The sequence below is a fragment of the Rhea americana genome, unplaced genomic scaffold, assembly GCF_003343005.1.
Source record: "Rhea americana isolate MKP2758 unplaced genomic scaffold, rheAme1 scaffold_69, whole genome shotgun sequence".
NCBI classification, from domain to species: domain Eukaryota; kingdom Metazoa; phylum Chordata; class Aves; order Rheiformes; family Rheidae; genus Rhea; species Rhea americana.
The window spans coordinates 416,091-443,901 of record NW_028186856.1 but is presented as its reverse complement, the minus strand read 5'-3'; the positions used below and the strand labels follow the sequence as shown (position 1 = coordinate 443,901).

The window sequence follows — 27,811 nt, the reverse complement described above, 5'->3', positions numbered from 1 at the left end:
TGAGTGCGCAAGCCGTGTCGATGTCATGTGGCAGAACTAGTTACATGATAAAGACTAAGCGTATAACTAAGAACTTTGCAAATCTGGTGTTGCARCCACCTAAATTCTTGCTGTCACTCCCCCGTCGATAAATGAGACCGTGACAGTCCTGTACACGGGATACAAGTGAAGCCTCTAGCTCTTGGTGGCCCTACTGGTTGCTAAATGGTTTATGTTCGAATAATAATTACTTGCTGAAAGCTTAAAGAAATACAATCTAACACTTATTTAAGGTGAGTCTAACCACTGTCATTTTTGTTTTCAGCAGAGATRTATTTTCTAATAAACATTATGTCAATCAACTAATGAAGACAGTTTATAAAAGTAACTTACCTGTTGATTGATTAGTACATAATCTTATGCTCTGTGATTCATGAAGCTCTGTTTTTCAGGTACATTAAAGTACAAGTCTCTACAAGTCTCTAAAACTGGACAGAGAGAACAAGGTAAAACTCATGATTATTAATTCAAAAATAAGCCTCTTCTTTTGCTAATAGGAATCTTAACACTGTTCACGATTTCTGGCTTTTCTGGGCAYTTTTATATATTAAAATGGATTTGTTCAAACGTGTGTTGACTATTTTTCTTGAGTTACTGAATGTGGTCTCTGCAATTTGAATTTTGAGTAATTATAAAATCCCATGAGATTGATTTATCAAGTGATTAGAAACAAATTTTTTCTTCAAGTTTGCAAGTTCATAATATTGCTTTTTACAGATCTTTTCAGCCAGTAGAACACAATCATTCAAATGTTTTCAGGAAGCAAATATGGAGATAACTTTATAACAGGAATAACTTCTTTCAGAAATAGTGAATAGCTACAGGTATGTTAGCAACTATTAATTCTTCTTTAATAGATAAAGTGTAACAAAGCATGTGCTCATTAAAATGGATATTCACTAAAATTCACATAATTAATATAATGTGAATGATGATAATGAGCAATTATTACTGTTTCCTACTTCTGAGCAAAATTATGGTTTCATACTCTTGCTGTGAGATTTTCTAGCATTGACTTGTGGCCCTTTTAAGATTCCTATTATGTGAAGTRCAATTGCATCTAAACTACATAATGAAATAAAAAGAGTGATCATTGGTGAGGCTTTCTCTTGACTTYTTTTAAATAATCACCTCTTCCTCATGAAGAATTCTGCAACTCATCATAGAGCTTCCAGATATTCATGTGAATAGAATTCTATTGTAGAAAAAAGGATTAAAGACAAGTCTTTTCAGGAGAAAAKAAGTTCTTTTTTTGCTTGTTTGTTTTAAGTAGAAGTTCAAGGATTTGTTCTCAAAACTCTCAGCAGTAAAATAGTTRTAAAGAAAGTACAGCTTAAGAGAAGTGCAGACGWATGCTACATATATGCACACAAATTACTGTAGATGATTAAACTTACCACATTAGCCAGGTGAAGATTTATTGACTTCCAGTGTGTCACATCCTTTGCACATACAGTTAAGTCAAATTCTCAAACAATTACTTGCCTAACTGTATACTAGGCTCAGCAGCAGAGAGAGTGTTTTCTCTTTTAAAGCGTCCTTACTGAATGCTGATATAGGAAACTAGTTTTTCTTCTTGTAGATTTGTTTCTAGGGGATTTGTTTATCAGCTCAGACGGAAGTGGCTTCAGGACCAATGCCCGTTTACAAAAGGTAACACGGCCCACACATTTTATTKAACTTCATTCCTATTATAATTCTTTTTTTCTACTTTTCACATTGATAAAGTTTGTCAAGAGAAATCTCAGTCAAGTAAATCATAAACTGTAAGAGCAGATGAAATGCCTCCACCCCTCAAATAGTCAAGTTTGCTGTTTGTCTAGATTCATTCAGCTGGATCTAACTATGCATTGTTCATCCTTCATGGAGGAATGGTAGTGATCTATCCCTTGGTTACRTTATTTACAATCAGATTTTAAATTTTAGCAAGTGTGCTAACTATCTGAGTAGTTCTGAGCACAGGCAGACTTTAGTAGATGGAGCATTTGAGAACTCCTCCAGACACCCATAATTCATTGTTTAGTTGTGTTACAGAACTGATTGGAAACCATCAGAACTGGCTTAGGCATTCTTTGATCGAATGATTTTAAAATGAAACTCGGGAAGATAGGATCTACTTTGTAGATAACTTTTGAGGACGCACTAACCTTCACAAATTTTGAATAWATTGTGTAATATATATTTTCAAGGACTCAGTGAACACCTGCATATGCAGACAACCTTTGTACTGTTTAATGACACTTTRATTTCCTGCAAAGGTTTATTCAAAACTTGTGCACAACTCAAAATCTTGTTGCCCCAAACGAGTAAAATAAGTGTCTTTGGTTGATTTCACTTAGCATTTGATAAGGCTTTGTGGATTGAAGGAGGATTAGATATGTTCCAAGAGGAAGAAAGAAGAAAATAAGCTTGAAGACTTTATTTGCAAGACTGAGACAATATTTGTTTTGGTGCTCATCTAGTGCTGCTTGTAAGAATAAGGAGAGAGACTGAAAAAGAATGTGCTCACTCTGATAGYTGATAGCTTGAGTATGTTTGCTTTAAGCAGAGGTTTCATGAACATAAAACTCTTTTTTTTTCTCCTTATGCTGCTTCTCAAGGTGATATTATGATCAATAATATCAGGGAGTCATACCTTCCTGAGTGCGAAGGTCACCTCTGCAGAGGGGCAAGCTTAGAGTTACAGTCCCTGCTCTTGACACTCTTCACACTTACGCACATTGCATAAGGAGGCTCTTTTGCTACCTAATTCAAATACTCTGAAGTGTACTTTAAACCTGTTACTATGATTCTTCCTCCACAACTTCTTCTGTGAAGGTAGCTAGGTGGCCTTCTGCAAGCACCAGTCCTCAAACTAGTACAGGGTCTGCTGGACAGACCCTGCTGACCTACTCGTCAGCTCATGGAAGCCTGATTCTAAACGTTAAGCCTAGGCCTGAGCCCTGAATGTCTAAATATTCAGATATTATTTTTCTGTTTCTTTTACCATTTTGTATTCCTGTTTGCCTATGTGCTATTTGGAAGATGACGGAGATGTACTGAGCTGGAAAGATGACTATTGATAGGCTTGGGATCACTATTTAGTAACTGGGAAATGTGCAAACTGGAATTATTTTGGACCTAGGTAGTTGACTAGATATTAGTAAGAGAAAGAAGTTAGTGGACTAACTGAGATCGGGGCTGATATGAGTTCCTTTCTTACATTTAGTCCTGGGGCTGGCTCAGATGAGTTTGGGTTTGATCAGGTAGAAACTTTAATGTCATTTTTGATCAGGCTAATTTTGGTTGAGACTTGAAGATTTTTATTTCAGCTGGAACTTTATCCTTTACATGATCAATATACTCACCTAGCAGCAATTATGTCGAGACGTTATTCTATTTTCTTATTTGCTAGTCATAACCTTACCTATAAATTGAAACCTATCTCTAGCCTCTTTTACCCAGAATTAAAAGCACTCTCAAAATTTAAGCAGTTCTCTGATTTAACTGGGAGAGGAGGCTACTTTTGGATGCAGATGAAACTGCTCAAACTTTACTACCTCAGCCTAACTTGCCTCCTAGTCCTAACTGTAATAATTCACTTACTTGTTCTGGCTAGGACTACGTATGTGTATCTAATTGGTGCCTATCATCACCTCTACTCAAGTCATACAAGCTCTACTGCTTTTCCAWACCTAATATTATCCTAGCTTCAGCTATAAACTCAGTCCCAGTCCAAACACTTGCCATAGCATTAATTTTCATCCTCAGAAACAAATATAGCCAGATCATTTAACTGGCTAAAATCCAATTACTTTGTCTGTGCTTTCTAAAATAAATAACTATATTAGACTGTTGGTACCTCCTAGTCTTAATCCTAACCTAAYCTAAACCTATCCTAACCTAAAGTTAAGCAGTTGTCTCTCTTGCAAGTTTTCTTAGTAGTCTCTTCTGAGGACAAYTATCACTCCAGTTGTCTGGGCTTTGCTAACCTGGACTGTAATGCGTTCACCATACTCTTTTTAACAGTTCTAGTATTTACCAGGTGACTCTTTCYAGGGTCAATCTCCAAGTTAGACCAATGCCCCCTGGGGCACTTAACCCCATGGGTTAAGATACTACTCTAGATCACTATTCACTATGAACACATATCCTAAGTGCTTTCTCCAACCCTATGTCCTGGTTGTTCCAGAAATAAACTCGGCAAGTATTCACACTGGTGTCTGCAGTCACTTTCTGAATCACATATTCACATGTTATTCATACACCTTAGTATCTGTATGCAGAAGCCTTGTGCCTCATATTATATCAGTAATTTGTAACAATAGCTGCTCTAGCCAGCACTTCTCCCCTTTTTGACTGGCAAGTCACGTAATTTCAAAGATCCCCAAATTCTGTCTGCACATCCAAACCCCAATCCTTCGATTAACTTTAGCCTTAGCATTATGCYAGCCTTACTCATTTGCCACAGAAGTCACTATAGCTGGGCGGACAAGTCTGTCCCCAGCTTATCTGCTTGGACTCAAAGGAATGAAGTGATTTTCATACCTCATAGGCATCCACTTTATTGAACTCAAAACTGGGGCCAAGCCTCAGCCTTCAGACACGTCACTCTAAATTGATCTCTGGTGCACAAGTGAAACTTGGTGCCAGGGCAGAGAGATAAATACTAGTGCAGCTTAAACAACACTTTTTGCCTATAAACATTTTTCAGGTTATGTACTACTAGAATAGCTGTATGTAGGAAGAATGGAGGAAGAGGGACAGATTTGGGGATGGATAGATAATATTAGATGCTTGTTGCTGCATCTCCCTTGAAGAATGGACTTGTCARAGTTATTCCAATCTTGCATATCGGTGGTTGATAGACAGATTTCATTTTTACTGTTAAACCTTGCTTCCATGCTTAGACTGGTTTCAACGCAGATACCACTGGCTAGTTATTAAGCTGCTTAACTAAGCTAATGCATGAAAAATTAATCCTAGAGCTACTGTGACATTTCAGTCCAGGTTTTGTGCTGGGCAGGTTGCTGCCCCTTGTCTACAAGTGCCTCACAGCTCTGCAATGAGCCTCCCTCCAGCTGTAGCATACCTCAGTGGCCTTCTGGCTACCAACAGCCTCTTTCAGGAAGAAGTCCAGAAATGAGTTTATTGGTTCCAGGATTTTATACCTCTGCCAATATCCCTGTGGGCCCTTCAGGGCTATGTAGACTATTGGCACTGGTTGGGAAAGATCTCATCTTTCTTTCCAAGTTGTTGAGCATCATTCATTGATAACTTCTTTCTTGTGTTTCCCTGAGATTCCTGAGTCAAGGTTCCTTGACTTGTACATCAAATGCAACTGGTTGTTCTATCAGTGATTAGAATAGATAGTCTCTCATATACTGTCAAGTAAGAATTTTTTTCTCAGCTATAGCTGGCTGGCTGAGTGGCTTGGCTTGTAACCGGGTGACAGGATAAGTCCATGTCTGGATCGGGGCTATATTTTCACCTAGCTGAAAATGTCAGTTTCTCTTTATCTGTTGCCTGGTGGAATATCTAGGTGCTTGAGTCATAGGGGCCTTCTGGTGGAAAAGCTATTACRGGAACTACTACACCCAATTTTTTGCCAGTCTGTCTTCAATCTTGCATGACCTGTACCTTGAGACAAAATACTTGCTCTGCTCCTTTGGTCCCCTGGTAGTCCCTCATTGATGGARTTGTCTGGAAATGGGTTTTGTTGTGACTTCCTATCAAAGACCTCCTAGAATTTGGTGTATCCTGGACATACCCATCCAGTCATTACGCTGACTGAGCACTGCCCCCAGCTTTGCTTTCAGTCCCTCAAAGGGATACTCATTTCTGAGTTTATATAACACTTTTATGGCTGTTTGATAGCCCTTCCAATGTAAGAGAAGCACATGGTGTTCCTTTGTAGTCCTGGTAACAGCCCTGTAGCTTTGCAGTGCGACCTGGCCAGTAAAAATCAGGCTACGTGTCTCCCTCAATCTTCTGCACTGTTGAAGAAGCAGACTGAGCACTGTGGGGCATTATATGAGGCTACAGGCATCCAGTTAGAAYGCAAATTGGTGCTGGGAGCTGCTGGACAAGCCAGGTAGAGTTGGTCCTGAGGTCAGATAGCCTACATTGCATGTGTGGGCAACCTAACAAGGGCTTAAAACCTCAGAATATAATTGAAGTCTTATCCCTTGATCAGTCAGTGCAATTCCTCTAAGCGCATTTCTGTGGTGAGACAGTTTCAGCAAATATGGTCTCAGCATGGATGCTTTTACAAGACAGGATAGAGGCAGCCACACCAATTAAACGAAACTGGGCAAAAATCACTCACTCTTGCTGGCCAGCTTAAGACATCTGAGATTCTGTTTTCCGTATACTTAGTTATGTATAATTGCAATAGGTTCAGAGCACAGATGCTGTTGACATCAGYTGCAGCTGTAAGTGCTCGGCTCCTTTGGTAATCAGACCTCAGGTCTCTAGTCAAGTACCCAGAGAGTAAGGAACACGCACTTAGTGACCCCTTGAGAAAAGTTCAGTTTAAACGGCTTAGCCAGAATCATAAAAAAACTATGTAGTAGATAGAGGGATAACATCCACTTCTTTAGAGAAATGTGAGAACGCCTTTTTCTTTCTCTATGAATGCCAGTCTCAATTACCGCGTGCTTCTCTGCTTTTGCAGCAAATGAACAACAGTTGTCCAAAGACAGCCGTCTCCCACACTCGGTGCTGAATCATTCCCAGAGCTAGGACAGCCTGTGCTCTGAGGAGGGGTGCATGTGTGATTAAGACCTGTTGTTATGTCAGATCTAGATGAAAAGGGAGTGGAGGTAGTGCAGGTTGTGCAATCATCGCTCCGTCATCTGACCTGTAACCCCTTCTTTCTCCTTCCCCCAAGAGACCATGAAGGTGCCAAAAAGCATTTATGTCCTAGAACTTCCTCAGCTCTGGATGCTTAGCTTTGAAATGAGAATATTCTTTTTTTTAAGCTTATAGACTTCTTTTTCCATCCCTGGTCAAAGAAAAAAGAAGGATACTTCCTGTTTTGAATTAGAGAGGGGGTCTTGGCTTGTCCCGGAGCTGCAGGCATAGAGCAATTTAGCTAATCGTCTCATGTGGCTGCTCAGAGGCACAGCAAGTGTGGGCAGAATTGCCTGGTGATTTAGYTGGGGAGACACTGTTTGCCATTTTTCAAAGGCTTTACCTTAGCCAAATTTAGGCAGAYTTTCATGTGAGCAGCATCAATTACATAAAAAAATGTTCTCTTTGCCAACAAAATTTTGTCAGTGACTGATCCAAAGTGAGACTTTATAAGAGAAGAAATCATTCCTATTTTATTATTATGGCACATGTAGTACATTTTTCTCTAGACTTGCCCTCAAAAAGACAGAACATTTCGCCTGAGAAGTTTCAAAAAACTTCAGTTAATGGCAGACTTTGTGTGAAATGTCTGCCAAATGGTTAAACTCTGGCAAAGAAAATGGGAACTTAATCATAACAAGAGCAAGTGTTTGACAAATTTAACACCAGGCAGCACTGACAATTCTGCCTTTAATAATATAAGATTTTTTAAAAAAATCAATAGACAGTAAAACTTTTATAGAAATTAGCAAGAAATGCTATGTATGCTCCCAGTTGTACACAATGGTTTCTGTATAAAGCATTTGTTCTCGAACTTCCTCTGGAGCAAATGAAAACTTGACTCATAGGAGAAAAACAAAACAAAGCCAAAAATCAAAAAACACTGTTCATAAAAAAAAGCTTTCTAAAATGCCATGAAAAGCAGAAGSCTTTTCTATTCTTCAGAACCAACTTCTATGGAACTTAAATAGTCATTTTTCTGCATATCCAAAATTGAATAATGAAACACCTTCTRTTTAAAAATCAGCAACACACACCATGTAACCAGTAGCCGAAGGGTATAGAGGGAAAAGAGTAGTTAATTTCTCGAAAAATTCCCCATTTCCGTATGAAAATATCTACTTAGTTTGCAATCACATATAGATTTGTAGTATGACAATAAAATGGATGGAAAAAATGAAAGAATAAATTTGGCTTAGGCTAATGTGAAACAGATGYCTTGACTCTCTTGGCAAAACTTCTCCCTACCTCACTTTACTCTAGATCTAGTGAAGAATTATTTTGGTTAAGTAATGCTTTTTACTGTAAAAACAAGACACTTACAGAGTCAAAATCTTTCATTTTGAGTAATTACTTTTAAAGTATTCATATAGAAAGAAGCATTTGTTGAGCATTATTTAGTAGTTTTACTTACTACCAAACTATATAATTCAACAAATCTACTGTTTTTAGTCAGACTTGAGTCAACTTTATTTATACTCTCTTTTTTTTACTTCCTCTTCTCCCTTAAAAGTTTCTTTATGAATACCTTCAGTCATGTTGAACTTCAATATCTCAGTCACAATATTGATAGGTCTTAGATATCTGGGTAATTGTCTTTCCTTGCAGATATTGTATCTGGTTTTCATCTCTCAGCACCTAATTTAAAAACACATCGTGTCATGCAAATCAGAGCGCAGAGGTGAGAGGCAAAGGAGCAGGTCTGACTCTCACCTGGCAGGTCAGAGAGCTGCTTTCTGCAATTTCAATTCGATCCATCAGTCAGGAGCACAGAGCTGAAATCTGCATGCTTCAGTGCTGATTAATGGCACTGATTCTTTCACTTTAATGTGGTGCTCAGGACACTTGTAATTAAGTTTGAAGTCGTGGATTTTTTTCTCCTAGTGACCCTCACAACCATCTTTTTCACAGTCYAACGTAAGCAGCGGGCTACTACTGAATCAGAAGATTTCACTATCCTCCTCCTCAAGAGCACTGAATAAGGCCACTATGGAGTCAGGTATTTATTATTATTTATTTTTATGGGATAAGTCACAAGATAATTTTTTAGGTGAAAATCAGTTTTCCATTAACTTTCCATTAACTAGCTTTTATTTTAGCCTTATGGCTTTTTTATTATTATTTATTTTTTTCCTGGCCAGTTCTCTGTGTCATACTACTAGGAAATATGCACCATTAGGAATAAAATGTTTTGGGAACCCCCCTCAAATTGTTGTACTTTGGCATTGGCTTATCTAGATAGCTGGATTTAGTAGATACAGTAGTCCTGCAAAGACAAAACATACATATATATATATATATATATATGTATAAAGAATGGCATCTGTTTCTGTTTGCTTTTCAGTGTCTTCCCAAATGATAATCATGGTAAAGAAATGACAAGATTCCTATCAAATATCTCCAGATATTTTTCCATTCTATGTATGCTTATTAGAACCTAACGTGCTGTGTGGGAGAGATTATTTTAGAACAAAAAATATTGTGTAAAGCTATAAATTAATATCTATTCACACGAAGTTTATCCAAGATTCAGAATCTGAGTTCCACAAGGTCATGAGTCTTATGATAATTATCCAAATTTAATAAACTAAGCCTATTTTATWACTGGAGAACATACCAGAAGAATAGAGGAGCAAATTAAAAGGAATTTTTGCTGCAGCTCCTTAGCTGTTTGTCAGATGCTGCCGTTAGTATTAGGCGGGCAAAGAGTGTTAATTCATCCTCTTCACAAATATCTGATTCTCTAGCACTTACCAGTCCACTGTTTGCACATGCAGACAACAGGCTGATTTTTTTTTTTTTTTTTAATAGCAATGCCTGAAAAGTTAAAGGACAATATTCAGAGGTCAGCAAATAAACGTGTATGAAGTGTGGTCTCACGGTGGAACCATAAGATATGGTGCCCACCACAAAGCCAGTGCTGCTTCCTGTGCTTGTGTAAGACAAGGTGTTCAGATGAAGTAGCCAGTTCAGTTCAGTGAAACTGCTGGAACTAACCTGAGTTATCCTGACTGAGAATTTTTCCTGTATTGTTTATTTGACCAAACCATATATAATGTTATATAATTACAATATAGCTGGCCATCTGCAAAACTGGGAACTATCAGTTGATTTTTATATTAAATTAATTTGTTATTGACAACACTTTTTTCAAACGAAGGAAGCAAAGGTCTCTGTTTTTGACAGATCTCATGAGGGCAAGAAAAAAATCATCTCTATTGTGAATTACTAGGTTTATAGCCAGTCAGATGGCTTATTTCCTTTAGTGTTAGCTTAAGAAGAAAAGATAATGGAGGAAAATTGGGATGGTCTTTATTATAATGAAAGTAGAGGTAAACATAGAATGGTTATGGCAGTTTGTCTTTTTGCCATGACAATTTTCTTTGTATATCTCTTCAGGCAACGATAAAAATGAACTCCACAATAATTAAAAAAGCACTTTTACTCCTCAGGTGCAAAACAATGCAAGTGACTTCTGAGGTCATTTTTGGTATCAGCAGTGAATAGACAGTTTTAGACTATTAGATTTCTAGTGATATATTTTGCCATATGATACAAAGACAGAGAAAAAAGCCAGCTTTTTAATGGGTATTAGGATCTAGCCTTTAAACATGAAGTAGTGCATATTATGACTATATCATTAAAAGTCTCGTTCATTTACAGCAGTAAATGAGTTGTACATTGTGTTGAACACCTCTAAAAATCCCTTGTCTGCTTCCATCTGTCCTGGAGAGCGAAACCAGAAGTGCTACTGACCGGCTGAGAGCATCGCAAAAGCAAGTAGCAATTTCCCTAGGTGTGGCCATCGCTTTCCAGTCTTTCTCAGTGCTGTGCTTTTGATATTTAAGAAACAGTTAATGATCACCACTACAGTGGAAARATTCAGAGCTTCATCATCTCAACAGCATATTCATATATATTTTTCTATTTTAGGTCTTACGATAGCACACTGTGGTAATGTATAGATACAGCTACAAACTACTATGAATAGCAGTTTCCAGGAACTTGATGTCAGCTATTCTGGTAATCAGCACATCTAAGTGATTTATATGTCCTTTGCAGGAATAAGGCATGGAATTTTAGCTGGTTTGATTAATCCAGAACTGCACCCACCCCCTCAGGCACGTGGCGATCTAAAAGGAGAATGAATATAGTCACAATTTAAAGATTAAATATAGTGACAATTTTATTCTCTTCATTCTGTTCACTTACTGAAAGAATGAAAGAATTTAGAGCCCAGAATATCATTTCCTAAACGGGAAAACAAGAGCATAAGTGTGTTGAGTGGTTTTGCTTTTACTCTGGATTTTCTTTTCTCCAAAAATTGTGACAGTTACAAAAAGTATCTACAATCCTTCAGTAAAAGTAGGAGTTTACTGGTTGGACTCAGGTTGAGAAATGACCTATTTGGTGAAGATTTCCAAGGAGATCAGCAGAAAACTGATACAGACCTGGACGGATATATTCCCTGAGGGRAGATTTCTGGCAGCACCAAAGTTAAGAGACTGTGTGAAAAATAATGAGTACAGCCAGTAAGTCAGTATACAATCAATTACAAAAATGAGAAATGAAATTCGGTGGAAATATAAGATATCAATACTTAAAAAACATTAATCTGTAATATAGAAAATATTATTTTGCAGAAGAATGCCTCGAGATAATAGCTGTAATTCTAAGAAAAACAAAAGTTTTATTTCAGGTTGGAGGTCTGTATATCTCTTTGGGCTGTGAAAAAAATGGACTCATAATAATTTGAAAAGTGCAGAAGATGCTGTGTGCAGATCTTTGTTAAGGAAAGGATAAGAATTTGTTTGTAACTTTGAAATATTCCAATAAAGTAATAGGACAGTTACTGACTTCTTAGTTTTGAATGTTGATTAGTTATCAATGGGCTCCCTTCATATTCCTGCATGAAAAAAGTGCTTTATGATTCCTAATATACAAAAGGTTTGAAATAATTGCTTCAGTGATAGTGGTGCAGGTTTTGACTTTAAAATCTGTGAGCTTTTGGGCTCACAATAATGCCTTAGAATGGAACTTTATAATACTTAACTTTTAAATATTTAAATATTCTGGAGGGTAGTGTTCATTCTTGCCATCTGCTAAATGGGACCTCTTTTGGGCCTCTGCCAGTCATTGCCTCAGAGAGTGCCAAGACTGCAATGCTGAATTTGGGGCTAATGAGAGATTTCTGGGATCTTCTGCTAGGGTGTGGCACCATGCAGTGGCTGGATTCGTGCGGTCTGAAAGCGCCTAGACCTCGTGTTTCATTTCTGTGGGAGAAAGATCCCAGCTATGGGGAGCTACCAGACTGGATGCTCCCCAGCCTCGCTCTCTGCTGGTGTGTCAGTTACTTGAATTTCTTATGACAGTGTCTTCAGATTGTTGAATTCTTTGGCTTTCAACTATATATTATTTTCATCATAATCTGCTTTCAATTATATAATATTTATTTCACACTTTGCTCTTTCAACATGTTAACTCTTAACACATAAGGTGTACCAATAAAATTTTGGCTGAAGGGAAGGATTAGTCTTTTCTAGGATGGAAGTTTGGAATTCTGAGAAATGTCTTTAGTACTCTGAGTCTTCAGAAGATCTGGCAGTCATTAAAAAATCGTGGGATATATACATACTATTTTCACAAAATATTTTGGCTTTACTTAACACTATATCTTCTTGAAGATTTTTTTTTTCTCAGAATTTCACACAATCAATAAGGTTGGAAGGGACCTCTGGAGATCATCTAGTCCAGCCTCCCAAAGATTTCTTGGTGCTGGTTCCACTGGGGCTTGAACCCAGGACCTTCAGCATGAAGAGCAGATGTGATAACCATTACCCTATCTGTGTTAAACCACTGTTCCTATATTCATCTTTATTTCTATTTTAACAGGACTTGTTCAATTTAGAAAACTGATGGAAAATCTAATGAGAATCAGTCATTTTTTGAAGACATGTGTCTCTTTAAAAGTTACAATAGCCTAAAGAAATTCTTGTGAAATTTCCTCTCTAAGGAAACCCGTTTTCTGCAGAAATTAGGAAGTGCTTCAGTTGGAGAGAGTAGCAAGATAACAGCCTTTAGTAACTTAATCCGTATTATATTTCTATCTTCTGTAATAAGACCATTTTTTGAAGTTATCTTTTTGCTTTTCTTATATGTTGTTTAAATGGGACTTGAAATGGTATCCTTAAAATAGGCTCATTAATTATCTAATAGTGTCTGAAAGCTGTTTGAAACACACTTCAGTTCTAGCGCATCTCATGAATAATTTTTCCAGTTGGCAGATGATGCCATCTGCAGTATACCAGCATCATTTCTATTGTTGTAAAATAAAAAAAGTATATTCAAGATGCCTAAAATAATCAGATAGCCTCATAACAGAAAGAATAATATAGGATATAGCTTATTATTAAAATGCACTACCTACTGGTGAAAGTACATATTACACTATCCAATTTAAATAGTCCACTGCGCTAAATCCATTGCATTTATTTAAAACTGGTGAAATGGCATTGTGCTTGAAAGTTGGATGAAATCCTTGAAATCCTGTGAATTCAAGGGAAAGCTGCTTTTAACATAAATAAAAGCAGAATTTTGCTCTTAATATTTAAGTTCCATTTATTTATGATTAAAGCCAGAGGAACACAACCAGCCTTCCAGACCTTATGAGTTATATCAAGCCTGAAGACACATACTGCATATCACAAACATCAAAGAGAGGCTCATATTCAGGAGAAGTCATAGATGAAAGTAGCTCACACATGGGAGAAAACAACTCATCTCCAGAGTTCCCACTGCTCTATAGTGGTATCCAAAATATAAAAGTGTCTCAGGATGAGCTGGTAGTGTCAGTCTCACAAGCCCTTCATGGTTTGCTTGCACTTACATCTAGCTATTTAGTTTGTGGTGGTTGTGGGACGTAGCCTTGATGTGGAAACATAGCAGGAACATCTCACAAGCCACTGCTCTCCCTTCTGGTTTGAGGCATCTCTCAGAGTAGTTGTAGGGACTGCAAGACATGGTGTAGTTAATGATTTGGATTGTGACCCACTTGGTCAGAGCTTGCTTGACTTTCTTCTTGTAATCTGAATGAGTCACTTGATCTGTACTTCCTTACAAAAATAGTCGATAATCTTCTCTTTGTTCATACTGCACTGTTCTCCATTTAAGAAAAAAATCTTATTGATCCATCTTTGAGGAGTTTGCAAGCAATTATCACTAACAAGGTAGCTTCTTGTATAAAATGATGGATTTTCTTGTGTAGCAAGATACTATTATGAGAGAAATGATGGAAAAAAACTGTCCTTATACATTTTAAATTTGAGAATCATTTATACTAGAAGAGACATTTGAAAATCATCTGGTTCACTCCTCTGCCAAATGCTTAAATGAACCAGTATTGGTTTAAATTAAGGCATATTACATATCCCATGATCATTCTGCCTTGTGATACAGAAAGTCCAATTGTTCCTAACATACTCAGTGTATTCATGAACCTATCAAAGTGTCTGTGTGTAGATATAATGTGTGCAATGGTGAATATAGGAGAAATATATAAGATGATGAAAAAATTCATAGGATAGCCACAYAATGGAATAAAGGCAAGAAAGGCAGAGAGAGAGAACCAAAAGAAGAACAATTTATTCTCTTTTGATAGAGAAAACAGAAGGAGAGAGCCACTCTTTTTTGCAAAGGGGATTAAAACACGCTGATCAGTATAATCATGTTTTAAAACAAAATAAGTTATGGGGTTACATGCAGATATTTTATTTGAAACCTTCAWTTTAAAATGTTACAGTGAAACCCAGTTTATTGAAACTAGTATTTTTGACTACAGTAGGCAGAATTTTACCTTTCCAATTAAAATCCTTTTTCTTTTTATTCTCTCATGTATTTTGGACCTCAAGTCTTTTCTCCCTTTTATATCATTTGGCTGTGTAAGTAGTTACAGCAGTGGGCTTGTGGAGCAGGGAGGTGTGTTAACCTGAGAGTGAGATGATCTCAACAGGCTTCAGGCTGCAGAATGTAGATGTCTTATATATGCGTGAAAGTGGAGAGTTGTAAGTGCTCTAAAAATGCAGATTAGTGAAATTCATGTACTTCAGCCTAGGAGTTTTCTTTGTTTATATTTATGGATACATATTGTAATGGCTAGGGAATGGGCAGAAATACGTTGTAACCCATGTAAAAACAGAGGTTCTTTCAGTAATCAAACTGTATTCAGTGGTACTAATTAGCTCAGTCACTGAGTATCTTTTCCAAGTTATGGGTCACCATTTCCAGCAATATTTTGTAAAACTGAATATTATAGACTATAAATAGTGGAGAAGCTAGTTGTGGCTCTATAGTTAAAGAATAGTTTTAATTTTTCTTTAAAGGAAGGTATGATTTTTTTCCCCCAATCTGTTACACATGTGTCATAGTAATTTTTGAGAATGCCTTGGAATGTCCCTCTCTTGCCACTAATTATAGAGGGACTAAAGTTTGTGTTGGCAATTGCCTCTAACAACTTGCCCAACACTTAAAAAAACCAACCTATCTACCTACCTGAGTCATGTAGTCAGATTGTGGGCARTGCCTATTTTGTTCAGCTTGGCATTCATATACTTCTTACTGTTTTGTGATATCTTTTGTCTTTGATGCATTTCTCTTGAATGAATAATACTGTGCTTTGAGACGGCTTCTTGGTCACTGGTCAATCCAGCTTGTATTGTCAGGGAAAAGAAAGTTGTGATATCCTAGCTTAAACTGAGCTTTCTTAGGATGACTACAGCTAATTTTCATTCCTAACCTGAATAGAGATGGACAAGTATTCTTATCTGAGAAAACTGGTAGCTAGAGGTCATCCAATGGCCAGGAATGGGGTCCAAGGTGTGTTTAGCTCCCAAAATATCGTAGGACAAGAAAAAAAAAAAAAAAAAAAAAAAAAGCCTCTCCTTCCAAACTCTATCATAGCCCATAGTCTAGTGATTCGGCACATCCATAGGAAGATAATTCATTCCAGACTAGTGTTTAGCTGGTGTGTGCCCTCTGCTCTGTTGCTGGCCATTCTCTCAACCTCTCAAATGTTCTACTGTCAATCTTTCAATTAATTTTATAACACATCCCATGCAGACACTTTGTTTTTTTCTGGTCAGGTGTAAAATGGTTTCACCTGAAAGATCTATTAAACCTTAGGATCGGTCCCTGTTGTTCATTTCACTTTTCGGTCAAACACTATCAGTAGCTACATTGCACTACAGCACTGAAGCCTTAGCCTTGAGCAACCCCCTCATCACTACTAAGCCTCTGGCAATGCAAAGCATTGGTTCTTGCAGCAGTCCCAGTAGCTTGTACCTGTAATAGAGAAGATATATCTCCAGAGTGTATTTGGTGTCAAAAGTTGAGTAGAAGTAATTGTTATACCAGTTTTGGCACCTCTTCAAATCCAGCAGCTTCTGAGGTGGGTTTTTGCTTTAGAAATTTGATTGTGGCTGTGAGGATCGGGGATAACATGGACTCACAGAGTCATTCAGGGTTGAGGGGGCCTCAGGAGCTGTCTAGCCCAACTTCCCTGCTCAAAGCAGGYSAGCTATGAGATCAGGCCAGGTTGCTCAGGGCTTCATCCAGTCAGGTCTTGAAACYTTCAAGGGTGGAAACAGCACAGCCTTTCTGGGTTCCTGTTCCAGTGCTATACCATTAAGGGAATMACAAGTATTTTTCTGTCTAGTACAATTAACTACTCATAAAATGATGCAAAAAAGGATGTCACTAAAAACAGTAACAATGGTGACACATTTCAATATCCTTTTTGAAACTCTGTTCTTGGGACAGTGAAATCAACCCAGTCTTTCCCCCTTCCCTTATGCATATCCGTGTCCTTGGGAGATGGTCTCTACTCCCATTTATCTGGTACCATCATACTTAGTTAGTTAGTGGGCAGTTTATATGGCAGGAAACTAACAACAGGAAAGGAGGGCAATTTGCCTTGGGCCTTAAATTCTGCAATATCAGAAAGAAACGGCGGTCAGTATGTTGTAAAACATTCACATATAAATAAAGTCATCATTTACTTTCACCTTGGATCACTGCTGCATTTATCCCTGAGGCATTTAAGGATATACAAAATAAAGCCCAGCATTAGTCTTTGAGTCAACACAACAAAAATCAGCAAAAATCAGCACAAGAGTTAGACATTTATATTTATTGCATTTTTTTTGTCAAGGCTGCACTCACTTGTTGCTCTTAGGGATCCCAACACATAGCTTAACATTTTAGTATCTAATCCCCTCCTGCAGTTTTCCATGAAAAGACAATTTCCTTTGAAAAGATTCAGAAACATTGGTTCGTCTAGTGATACTGTATGGAGTATAAAAATATATCTTTTACAATGAAAAAAGTATAATTTTTTAAGCATAACAAAAACTAAAAATTAAATTGTGGGATTGGTATAGAAATAGCCCTCTGTGGACAGTAAGGCACTATTTTTGAAAAGGAAATCAGGTTTTAGTTGACTAAAATATGAACATTTGGAAAGAATGCCATTAGGAAAAAGAAAAAGAATTGCTGTTCTGAAAGAGGTACTCTGTGCATGCCTAGGGGGAATCAAGCTCCCCAAACCCTAAAACAATTATAAAGTAGATAGGATATAATGTTTTAAAACTATTTATAGGAATTCAGGAAGTAATGAAAGCTAGTATTTCAAATTCACTTATACATTACTTTAAAGGCATCTTGATTTCAGGGAAGTGGGATAAAATGATAGCATTGGACTAGTGTCTAGTCAAACACCAATGACTTTTGCATGGTCTCTCTGTAATTATTTTCTAAATAGCGTAGCTTTGACGTAGTAGGGATCAGTCTTTTGAAATGTTATCCTCAGAAGAAAAACACAAACAAAAAMCAAGTCTATGGCAATCAAATGCAGAAGCTGACATTAATTCAAGAGTACATTTACAGAGTTAACCACTAAAAGTCAGGAAATGCCAGAGTTCAGTTTAGCTGTGTAATTGCGCTGCTGCTGCTGCTTTGTGTGCATAACCTCACTGGCTGATTGCGTGGTTGTCTGAAATCCCTCGGACAGAGTCTGAGCCACACACAAATATAAACCTGAGTATGTGCTCAGTATTCATCACGCATGTGCCAGTAATAAGTGGCAAATTTGTAAATGTGAGGGGGATACAGGAATGCTTTCAAATGATGACTAAGAGGAATCAAAAACCCTGTAAAATAAAAGGCAAAACTCTCATCTCAGGTGCTGCAAAGAGCTCTGTAAGGGATTTAGGAAATCTTGAATATAACTTGAATAGTGTCTAGAAACATGAAAAGATTCTCTGGAGACTACAAGCTAACGCTTTACTTTTCTTAAAAAAATCARGGTCAGAAATGAGCAGGACATGCAACCATGAGATTCAGCCTCAAATAGAGACCAGTAGTTGAGGCTTCAGAGATGACCTGCAGCTGAGACCACATGGGAGATTTACAGATAACTTTAGTCTGCAGCACTGAGGTCTGTATCTGGAGTCTTACAGCAGTCTCCRCCACCTTGTGCTGTGCCAATTTACTCATGTTTCATGTGATTTTGGCAGGCTGCAAAAGGTCTGTTGAGCAGAATCGCTCACCTTTTCCTTTTCTTTGACAAGACCTCCCAAAATCTCAGCTACAGGGCTCAGACAACAAACTGTAGCAGGAACACTGTGTGTGTGTGTGTGTTGGTGTGGAAGAAGTCCAAAAGGAAAGACAATATCAGGAAAAGACAGTCCTCCTGGAAGAACAAGGAAAATTATCTCAGCAATATGGAAGGGAGAAATGGAAAATGAAAACAGTGAACTTTCCACGTCAAAAGGGACAAATCTCCTCTCCCGACTACTGCTCATCACTCTACAGGCAAAGTGCCTGGTATGCCCTCATTTCTAGAAACAGACCCTGAGTTTCTGAGCCAGACACAAAATTCTGCRTCACCTGTTGCCTTGCACAGTTGCCTGACAAAAGAACAAAACAAAACAGCTGCTATATTTTAGGCAATCAGTGGTTACAGTCTCCTGATATGTGCTGTGACTTGTGTAGATGCAGTCTGTAAATTTTGCTTGGACATTGGCACCATTCCTGCTGTGCTCTTTCCATTGCTCCTGATTCTGTAAGGGATTTTAAGGGATTGATGGGTGGGTTCCCAGGGTGCTTCCGCAGCAGGGAAGGCACTGACACTATCTGTAGGTGGAGTAAATCTCAGCTTCCTTCTCTGCTTTGTTTCTCACAGATGGGTCTGTCCGCAGCAAAGCATGTCTGGAGAGCAGGGATAGGGACACCACTGCAACAGCACCTGGGAGGAGGCAGGAGGAGGGAGCTGAAGCATTTTGGAGGGCAGTGGTTGTGAGAAGGCTGGAGCCTGGAAAGCTGGCAGATAGCAGCAGCAGGGAGCAGGAGGAACAAACCGGTGGGAGCTGTGGTAATCTGAAATGCTCTGAAACAAAGGGCTGCAGAAAAATCCATCCTTCGTCCAGGCAGCTATTCTACTTCCTTTTCTGAATTGCCTTTTTGTCAATGTCTTTGACAGAGAGGATCCAATGGATACAACAGCAGTCTTCTAGGGCTATGTAAAGAAATACCATCACCTCTTTTCTTCCTCTGATGTGATAGTTCCATGCAAACAGCAAAAAGCTGCAATGCTTAATGCTGTACCCTGTGACTTCTCACCAGACACCTTGTCAAACTCAATACATTGTTTATCATCATTCTCTGTACATGGTACCACAGCCAATTTTTCATTCATGTAATTGGCTTCATTTCAAGCTAATGTGAATGAACTGCTGAATAAGGCTTCCCAAAGCATCGTAGAAATACCTTACTGAAATTTAGATGGAGAGTTTTACTGGCACAACTGTTCCTGGCATCCATGGGCACAAAGTTACCAGGGTATATACACAATTTACATGCATGTGGTGATGTTCCAGGGGCTCAGAGTATGAAGGTGTATGAGCAAAAGAAGCAAATGGATCATGTGAAGGAAAATAGGTGTCTGGTTCAATGGAAAAAATGTAAAGTATGTTTGGAGTAGTTCCAGGAATTACAGAAGTGTCAAGTCAGTTGCCCCCAGTTTACTTCCTTTCATCCTTTAACATCAACATGTAGGACTGTCTTCATGTTTTCCAAAAAGGTTGATCACAGATCAGAAGATCACAGTTGCTTGAGGGCTAGTTGTATTCCCATCCTCCTGTCAGATAGACAGATCTTACCTGAAGTCTTCATCTCTGTATTTTAGAGAGGGCATGTYGTGCTTGGTGAGACTCTTACTAGCAACAATCCTGCTACAATGAGGCAAGTGTGAAGGTCTGGTTGATGCAAGCAGCATAAAACAGTGCTCAAGGGCTGGAGGCATTCACAGACTGGCTGCTTGGAGTGGAAAGCATGTGCCATCCTGAATGAAGGTTGTGCTTTGGGAAGGACCACACAGAAGATATGGTCCTCCACTGCTGCAAAGCCTTATTATAGTATCTAGCATCAAGAAGTAGCCCATTCAGCAACTTTACTCTTGCTCCTGAACAAGAAAGGGAATGGTCTTTCCTCCTCATAAGGCAAAGGCTTGAGGAAGAATGAACTTTTGTATACTTCACCAGAAGCTTGGAGACCCAGGGACAAATAAATTGCCTGGCAGGGTGTAGGCGAAAAAATACACTGGTAATACTACTGAGCAGGGAATGTGCTAGGACAAGGGATCTTGTTTTATCTCAGTAAGCCAAAGGAAAAATGCTCTTTCAAACATATTAAAATTCATTAGAGCTATAGAGAAGAAAACAAGGCCTGGATAACCAGATGTTTTGATGGGGAAAACTCTGGCAGTTGCTAATTAGCTATTATAGAAGCTGGACAGGAACAGATTGGTTACAACAGAAATAATAATATGCTGATCTTTTCCCTCTTTCCTTGTCCCACTCCCCTGTGGCTGTCAGCGTGTTCCTCAGAGATATCAAACCATTGGCCACAACAGTTAGAAATGTGGTTTAAGCAGCTGTCATTTTGCATCCTGCTGGCGGCTTAGCTCCCTTTTATCCCCTGTCTCAGATGCAAGGCTCTCATTCTATCTGTGATTTACTTGCATAGTTCCTCTCCTCGAAATGCACTGTCCTTCCCACGCAAGTTCTTCCRTGGTGTTATGTAAGAGAGAAAACAAATCATCCTCTTCCCCGCCGCTAACAGCAATTAACTTTAACAATAAACAAACATCGACAAATAAGAATATTTGACAATAAACCCTGGCAGCTGAGTAGCCATTGTTCATGGTGGTGTGGGTAAATCCACCCAACACAAGGGGCAGCTGTGTGGGCACACATTTTCTCTTGTGTTTTCTTTAGCATTGGCAACGTAAAACAAAATAGAGCCATTTCAGCCACAAGCCCTGAGCAAGGAATTAAACATTTAACAAAGAAATCCTTCAGACTCATGGAAGGAAAAAGCAGCTGAACTCATAATAAAATGATAATCTTCTAAGCTTCTGGTTATTGCAGGCAGAAATGGGAGAAGTATTAGTCTACTAAATGTAGCAAATGGCAGCCATCAAATAAGTCTGATTCAAAGACAACCAGAGGCATAGTCAAAGTGGTGAGTGATCCAACCATGCTCTTTTGGGATGAGCAGAAGAAGCAGTTAATGAACACCTTCAAGGCTGTGAGACAGCTGACGGTTTGCTGGGATCAAATGATCAAATGAGTTGATTGCTTGTGAGTTTATAATCCCAGTCCATATTACACAGCTAGGATTTTGATGTATTACAAATGGGCATTCTGACTGTAGACAAGTGTGAATTTTCTTCCTGGACTGTGGAAGACAGGAGCATCTTCCATCTTAAGCTACTATTTTTTCCTCCCCGAAAACGTACAACTATGTCCTCTCAGAGGAATGGCTGGAGTTTAGGTGAGCACTAGCAAAAGCTAATGCTGCAGCAGAAGATACCTTACAGACATCAAAGCCTGCATGGTAATACATACCATATATATATATGTATATCTCTGTGTGTGTGTGTGTGTGTGTATGTGTGTGTGTGTGTATAAAGTTAGTATTTTTAATTTTAATTTTAATTTTTCATTGCTGTATAAGCATTTTCATCAGTCCTCCAAATAATGCCTTGAGGACAGACTTTGCAGTGACTCAGATCAGTGAACCCTTGTACGACAGCATTATGCATCCATCAGGTACATTAAACAAGCCCATTTTTATGACTTGGGGTTAGCAGTGGTCATGAATATCTAAAAAGGGTCTTAATCATCCACAGAAAATTAAGTAGCTAGTTCATCCATTTATCATAGTGCATGAAGCCATGGAACTTCTGTTCTTTTGTGCCAGGTCTAATGGCATCACAGGCCAGAAGCATTGCCTTTCCAGAAGACAGTACTTAGTTAGCTTCAGTCCGTTACCATTTCATAATGATCATATGAACTGTTTGGCAATGGTGGAATTAGTTGAATGACTTCTCATTAATCAATATTGCCATCCCATGATAGTTTCTGATTACTGGATAGCTGTGTAATGATCGTGGTATCTACCGTACTAAAGACCTCCACTGCCACAGTGGCCTGGCCACCTGGAAAGGACTTGAGCGGTCCATAACCGCCTGGCATTGTGCTAAGTGGTAAAGCTGGTGTTAAGTTCAAAGATAAAAGTATGCGATGCCTTGAAGGAAATGCTATACTTGTGTGTGGTCCCCAAAGTCTGAGTTTCAGTTCAGTGCTTTCCAGCCTCTTTCAGTTTACAAATTTAAATTTTTTTGCCAATGGAGATGTAGAGCCCTTTGAAAACATTGCGTAAGTAGCCAGGTAACAGTGAGTTCTTTTTAAAAAACCCTGTTGTGCAGGTGCCTTAGAAATAGTGTGCAGGACCTTGGTTGCCTACAACCTACAAGTTGAAAACAGCTGATTTAAAGCATAAATGAGAGTGTTCATTGAACCATCACGGCAGGGACTGCGTTATCTGCTAATGATGGATGGAGAGCAAGACCGCAGTAACGATAGCAGCTTTAATACACACTTGATTAACTCTGCTCTTCGATCATCATTCTGCAAGGTCAAATGTTTGCTGTGAAAGAGCTTGCTGGCTCTTGGCTTTGCGTGGTTGGCGTGTGTGTGTGCGTGTGTGCGTATGTTCATGTTGCTGTGCAGCAATTGCTTCCCAAGGAAAGCCGCGTCTCTACGGAGCTGCCAGTGGAGAGGTTTTCTTTAAGTGATGATTTTGTGAGCTGATAAAGTGCAAGGACCAACCCTGCGATTGAGTATGATTTATGTGGGTGGGTAAGTTTTATCCAACATATGGATTCACTCCACACTGTAAGAAGCTACAACACTGTAGAAAATTTTCATTACTTGGATGTACTGATGTGTGAAAATGTTGTTTCCAATTTGAAAAATAGCCCGAGAGTAGGATAAAATCTGTCTGGCTTCACAAGGAACCCCTTTCTTCATGATGTCACCGTAAAAAGCAATCTGCCCAGAGAACAAAATCATAAATATTTTTTAATTTTTCCCAGGAAAAAGGGTACTTGCCCTTTTTTCAGCTTTTAACAGGCAAACAGCTGTTAATCATTTGTGGACATTTACCACTKGCTTGTAAGAAAACTCTAAAGTGAAAATTAAGCGTTTTCCTCTTTTTGTGAATCCATAAAACAGTTTTCCAATACTATATACATATTCACGCAGACCTTTCTGAATATTCTCCTCTTGGTCATTTTCTGAACAGCTTTTTTTGTTTAAAAGCCTGTGAAATATTGAGCTATTCATATTTTTTACTCAACACAAGGTGGCAGTAAGACATTGGCCAGTAACATACAACTGCTTGGGCTGTTTGATGTTCTCCCCTCCTGTTTACTTATCCTTCAGACAACAAAAGCCCTCCTGATGAAGGAGCATTGAAAGCAAAAGAGCTTGTAATAAGAACAGTTTAGAGAGATGCACAGAAAAAATAGATTCTGGTAAGATCCTAAACAATTCATTACACTATAGTAAGCCATGTGATATAGTACTGTGGACAGCATCACACTAAGCTTGCCTTCCCCCCCGCTGCTGTTATTGGTTCCTTTGCTTTTTTTCATTAATTAAAGCTGCTCAGGGCAATTCTCAGGTGGAAATTTATTGAGTTTTAACATTCTGTTTTAATACTACAAGATTCCCAATATTCTTTGAGATTCTGCATTTTGGAAAGGACAGAYCTTTCTACCTCAGTTCTTTGTAGTCTAGAAAACACCTCAGTGTCACTGCACTGAATAGTAACTACAGTGATAAACTCCCTTTGAAATGTAAGGGGTGGGAGGAATGAGGAGAGCTCCAGTGGAGAATTTCACTGGCAATGTTAAGAGAGGCTTTTTTTCTTGTTCTGTCATCTCTTGGTGAAGATATAGATCATATAGCAGCAATCTTAAGTTTATGCTAGCAACTTGCAAATGTATCTGCTGATTATTGCTGTTATTATCATAGCAGTTCCAAAGCAAAATCAAAACATTGCTGGGCAATGGTAATAGGATTAAAATTCCTCCTTGTGGGACAGTTTGATTAGTACTTGATCCTCAAATTCAGTCTATGGTATTTTAGAATAATAATACTATTTCCCAAGAATATGAAGAAACATTTGTGCATCATGTTTCGGGCCTGCTGTTCACCTGAAACATAGTTTGAGCAGAATGATCCTAACTTCTCTATACAGAGACAAGCCAGTTTAACCGAAACTCTGCCTCCTTGATTCAGAAGTTAAATACATGTGGTTTGTTTTCCAAGAACTGGTTGGCAAAGATCATGTTATTTTGTCTTCCATCAGAATGATTTACTTGTAGCTTCTACAGTCGAATGCCACTATTGATACTGTGAACTCCTATGCATGTGTATCATACATAGAACTTGGAATAAACATCCCTTACTATCTTTTAAAAGATATAGTAGTTTTCTATCATTAAAAGTATAGTAGACAACATTGAAGATCTACTTGTTCCCTTTCTTATAGGTTTATCCTGAATACTTGCTCCTCAGACATGAATTATGGGCTTTGGCATTGTACAAAATAAATGGCACAGTTTTCATAATAGTAAATTCCCCAATATATGACCTTAATTTCATACTGTACAGTTTTGTCATGAAGAACAGACTCTGAGAGCATCTTTAACCTGGGACTGGCACTATTCTCAAAATGTAATTCACATATGAGTGTAAGAAAATGACATACTCTAAAACTCATCAGCTTGACCGACTATGCATGATACCCTAGGATGATAATACAATTATGGACAGAAAGACTCTTCTGGGAATACTGTTGGATTTAGGTATTGACAAAAAGCTTTATCCAAGTGAATTTTTCACTTAAAATTTGCATATATAATTGTAAAATAGAAGCTCTTCTATAAATGAATCTTCCTTGAAAAACTTCAACAAATTGCGAGATCTCCCTTTCTAGAAGAGTTTTAGCATCTAACATTCTTGTGGAGTTTTACATTATCTTTACTTTAATCACATGCTACAGATCATGCAATCAATTAAAGCTGGTAAACCTGAAACAACATTACGTTTTTGTCACCCTCATATTACTCTTGGAATGCCTGAAACACTAGTGAAGAGATTTATTCCACTGGCTGCCCAAGAGAAAGGCATGGAAAAAAACAGCCACATGCTCCAAGAAGGAAATCTGAGGTCAAACAATTTTCGTGGGAGACAAACTACATGGTTTGGATTATTTTGGCCAATTGTGGGTTACAAAATCTCTCTTGAGAGTTTATCATGGCCAACTGCTGTATTAGCTTTCCACTTCTACATCTGTTTGTGGGTGTGGAGAGCACTTAGAAATGTTGTTTCTTTCTTTCTTTCTTTCTTTTTTTTGTTTACTTTTTTTTACAAGAAAACACAAAGGAAAATGACAGATTAGGTTCTATCTGAATGGACATGCCATGCTGCTTGCAGGTGTTTTCTGCTTTCACATACACATTATGCAGTTTATTGTTGTGTCCACACAGTGGACAGTTCTCTAGTATGAACACTGTTTTGAATACAGATGAGAAATGACATAATCTCTGCTAAGAACCTTTGGGTTAAAGATACTTTGAGGAATTTTAGAGCGAGTTAAACTGTCTACATAAAAAGGCCAGTCGATCAGTTCTGAAGCATTTCTTGTATTCTGCTTCCTAATTCACTCACTCACTCCCCTTTTTATGCAACCTCATGATTTTCTAGCTTTTTCCACCCCTGCAGAAGCAGGTGCACCGCTCATTCCTTACAGCTGAGCTCACACTGAGCATCTGTCATTCAGAGTCGCTCTGCAGTTTAAGGTGAACCAGTCTGAAAGGATTTCCATTTTAAACACTAGCAATTTATGGGTCAATACAAAAAGTATACCCATTTATTTTTCAGCGTTTAGTTCATGAACTTATATAATAAGTCTGTATCTTGGTGTGACATGAAGTCTGGACCACTGTAATGCCTGTTACATTTACAGTGACATTCACCTCTTGTCCACAGAGGCAGGACAAAGCATTGCGTACATTGGTAGAGACCAGTAGGAACGATTAAAAGTGAATTAAGAATCTTGCAGAAGGCTGCACATATGTGAGCTGCTTCTTTGGGAGTGGAAGAGACACAACTCAAACACACGGAAGTCTTCTGGTGGTAGGACATACAGTGGCCTGTCAACCTAAGTCATGGGCATGGTTGTAGAGGTCAGCGGCCAACTAAAGCTAAATAGTGGGGAAGCTGCACTTTCTGAGAGATAGTCACTACTCTGTTTTATAATACGGAAAACTAAAGGGGCCCACATGCTATGGACCCAAGCATTATTCACAAGTTCTCTATGCATTACAATTTTAATTATTTTTTAAATAGAAATTGAAGAGATGGTGACGAGTTTGGTTTTTTTTTTTGTTTTTTTTTTTCTTTTTCCTTATTCTATGTCATGAAGCCGGATAAACCCCAAACAGGAAGAGCAAGACACAAGCTTTGGAGCAATACAGATCCTGGTATTTGTTATCCCAGGATAATAAAATGCACTGTGCAAGAAAGTTGTAAAAATTTAGCATAATATAAATTGTATGCTCTTTCTAAATCATCAGTGGTTGATAAGCTCGATTCTCTTCCTTGAGGTCTTGACTCTTCATTTTTCATTTTCACCATGAACATTTTTACTATGTTGCTTGAGAGCAGACCGATATATAAGATATATTCCTTTTGATGTCATAGCATTAAAAATCTTAGGTTGGCATTGAGTGAAGTTGGTGTCTTTTCGGTGATAGGGTTCTGGCCACAAAGTAAGAGAATCAGATTCCTGTTCCTTCGTTTTTAAGAACAAACTATTTTAAAGAGACCTGATAAGAAAATACTTCAGATCATGTGCCTAATCCTAAGAAACATGTATATTTTTTATTCTTAACTGCATAAACATGCTCACACAAGTGTGTTTGTAGCACAACCTAGCAAATACCCAGTTCAGAATTGATGCCCAGTTTCACAGGGATTGCCGAAAATTGTGATACACAGTGTTAACACATGCAGCATCCCAGCTCCTCGCCTGGCTCCTGGGCTGGAATTGGCTACTCTAGGTTAGAAGCCTACAATTGCTATACATAAAAGTGGACAAGTGGGTATTTCCAGGTGGGATTTGGAATATGTATAGAAAGGTAAGGAAAGCAAAGGAAGGCTTCAAACAACCATAGGAAATACTGAAGTTAAGAGGTGCTGGCATGCTTTGTCTTTCTCACAGATCTAGATAACCACTCACAAACTCAAAGTGATGTTTCTGTAAGGGAAAGCTGCTGTGGACATCATCTCTGTGGGCATAACATATGGTTCACTGTTATCTATGAAAACCTAAGCATGATAGTAGGAGGTTGGCTGTTTTTCRCATGCTGAGGAAGATGGAGACCTGGCCTCAGAGCATTCTCCTGCCTGTGGGGCCAGGTTGTAACTCTTCCTTCCTTCTTTCCCAGGGGAGATTTCCTGGGGCACAG

General features: G+C 38.4%; 1 protein-coding gene and 1 long non-coding RNA gene across 3 annotated transcripts in view; one reads left to right on the top strand and one right to left on the bottom strand.

Moving 5' to 3' along the window:
- Positions 1-1,516, bottom strand: part of PLEKHG7 (pleckstrin homology and RhoGEF domain containing G7) — a 38,180-nt gene extending 36,664 nt beyond the window's left edge. The window contains exon 1 of one of the 2 annotated variants that reach the window (XM_085321316.1): positions 1,437-1,516. The gene's annotated coding sequence lies outside the window, so the exon portion shown is untranslated. Of the gene's footprint in view, positions 1-372; positions 441-1,436 lie in introns of those variants that run through there. The other variant, XM_085321317.1, reaches the window with a different exon arrangement.
- Positions 248-8,837, top strand: LOC146586397 (uncharacterized). Its single transcript, XR_014897812.1, has 3 exons — positions 248-272; positions 432-485; positions 8,785-8,837. It is a non-coding gene; the product is annotated as an uncharacterized LOC146586397 (long non-coding RNA).
- Positions 8,838-27,811: the final 18,974 nt, after the last annotated feature.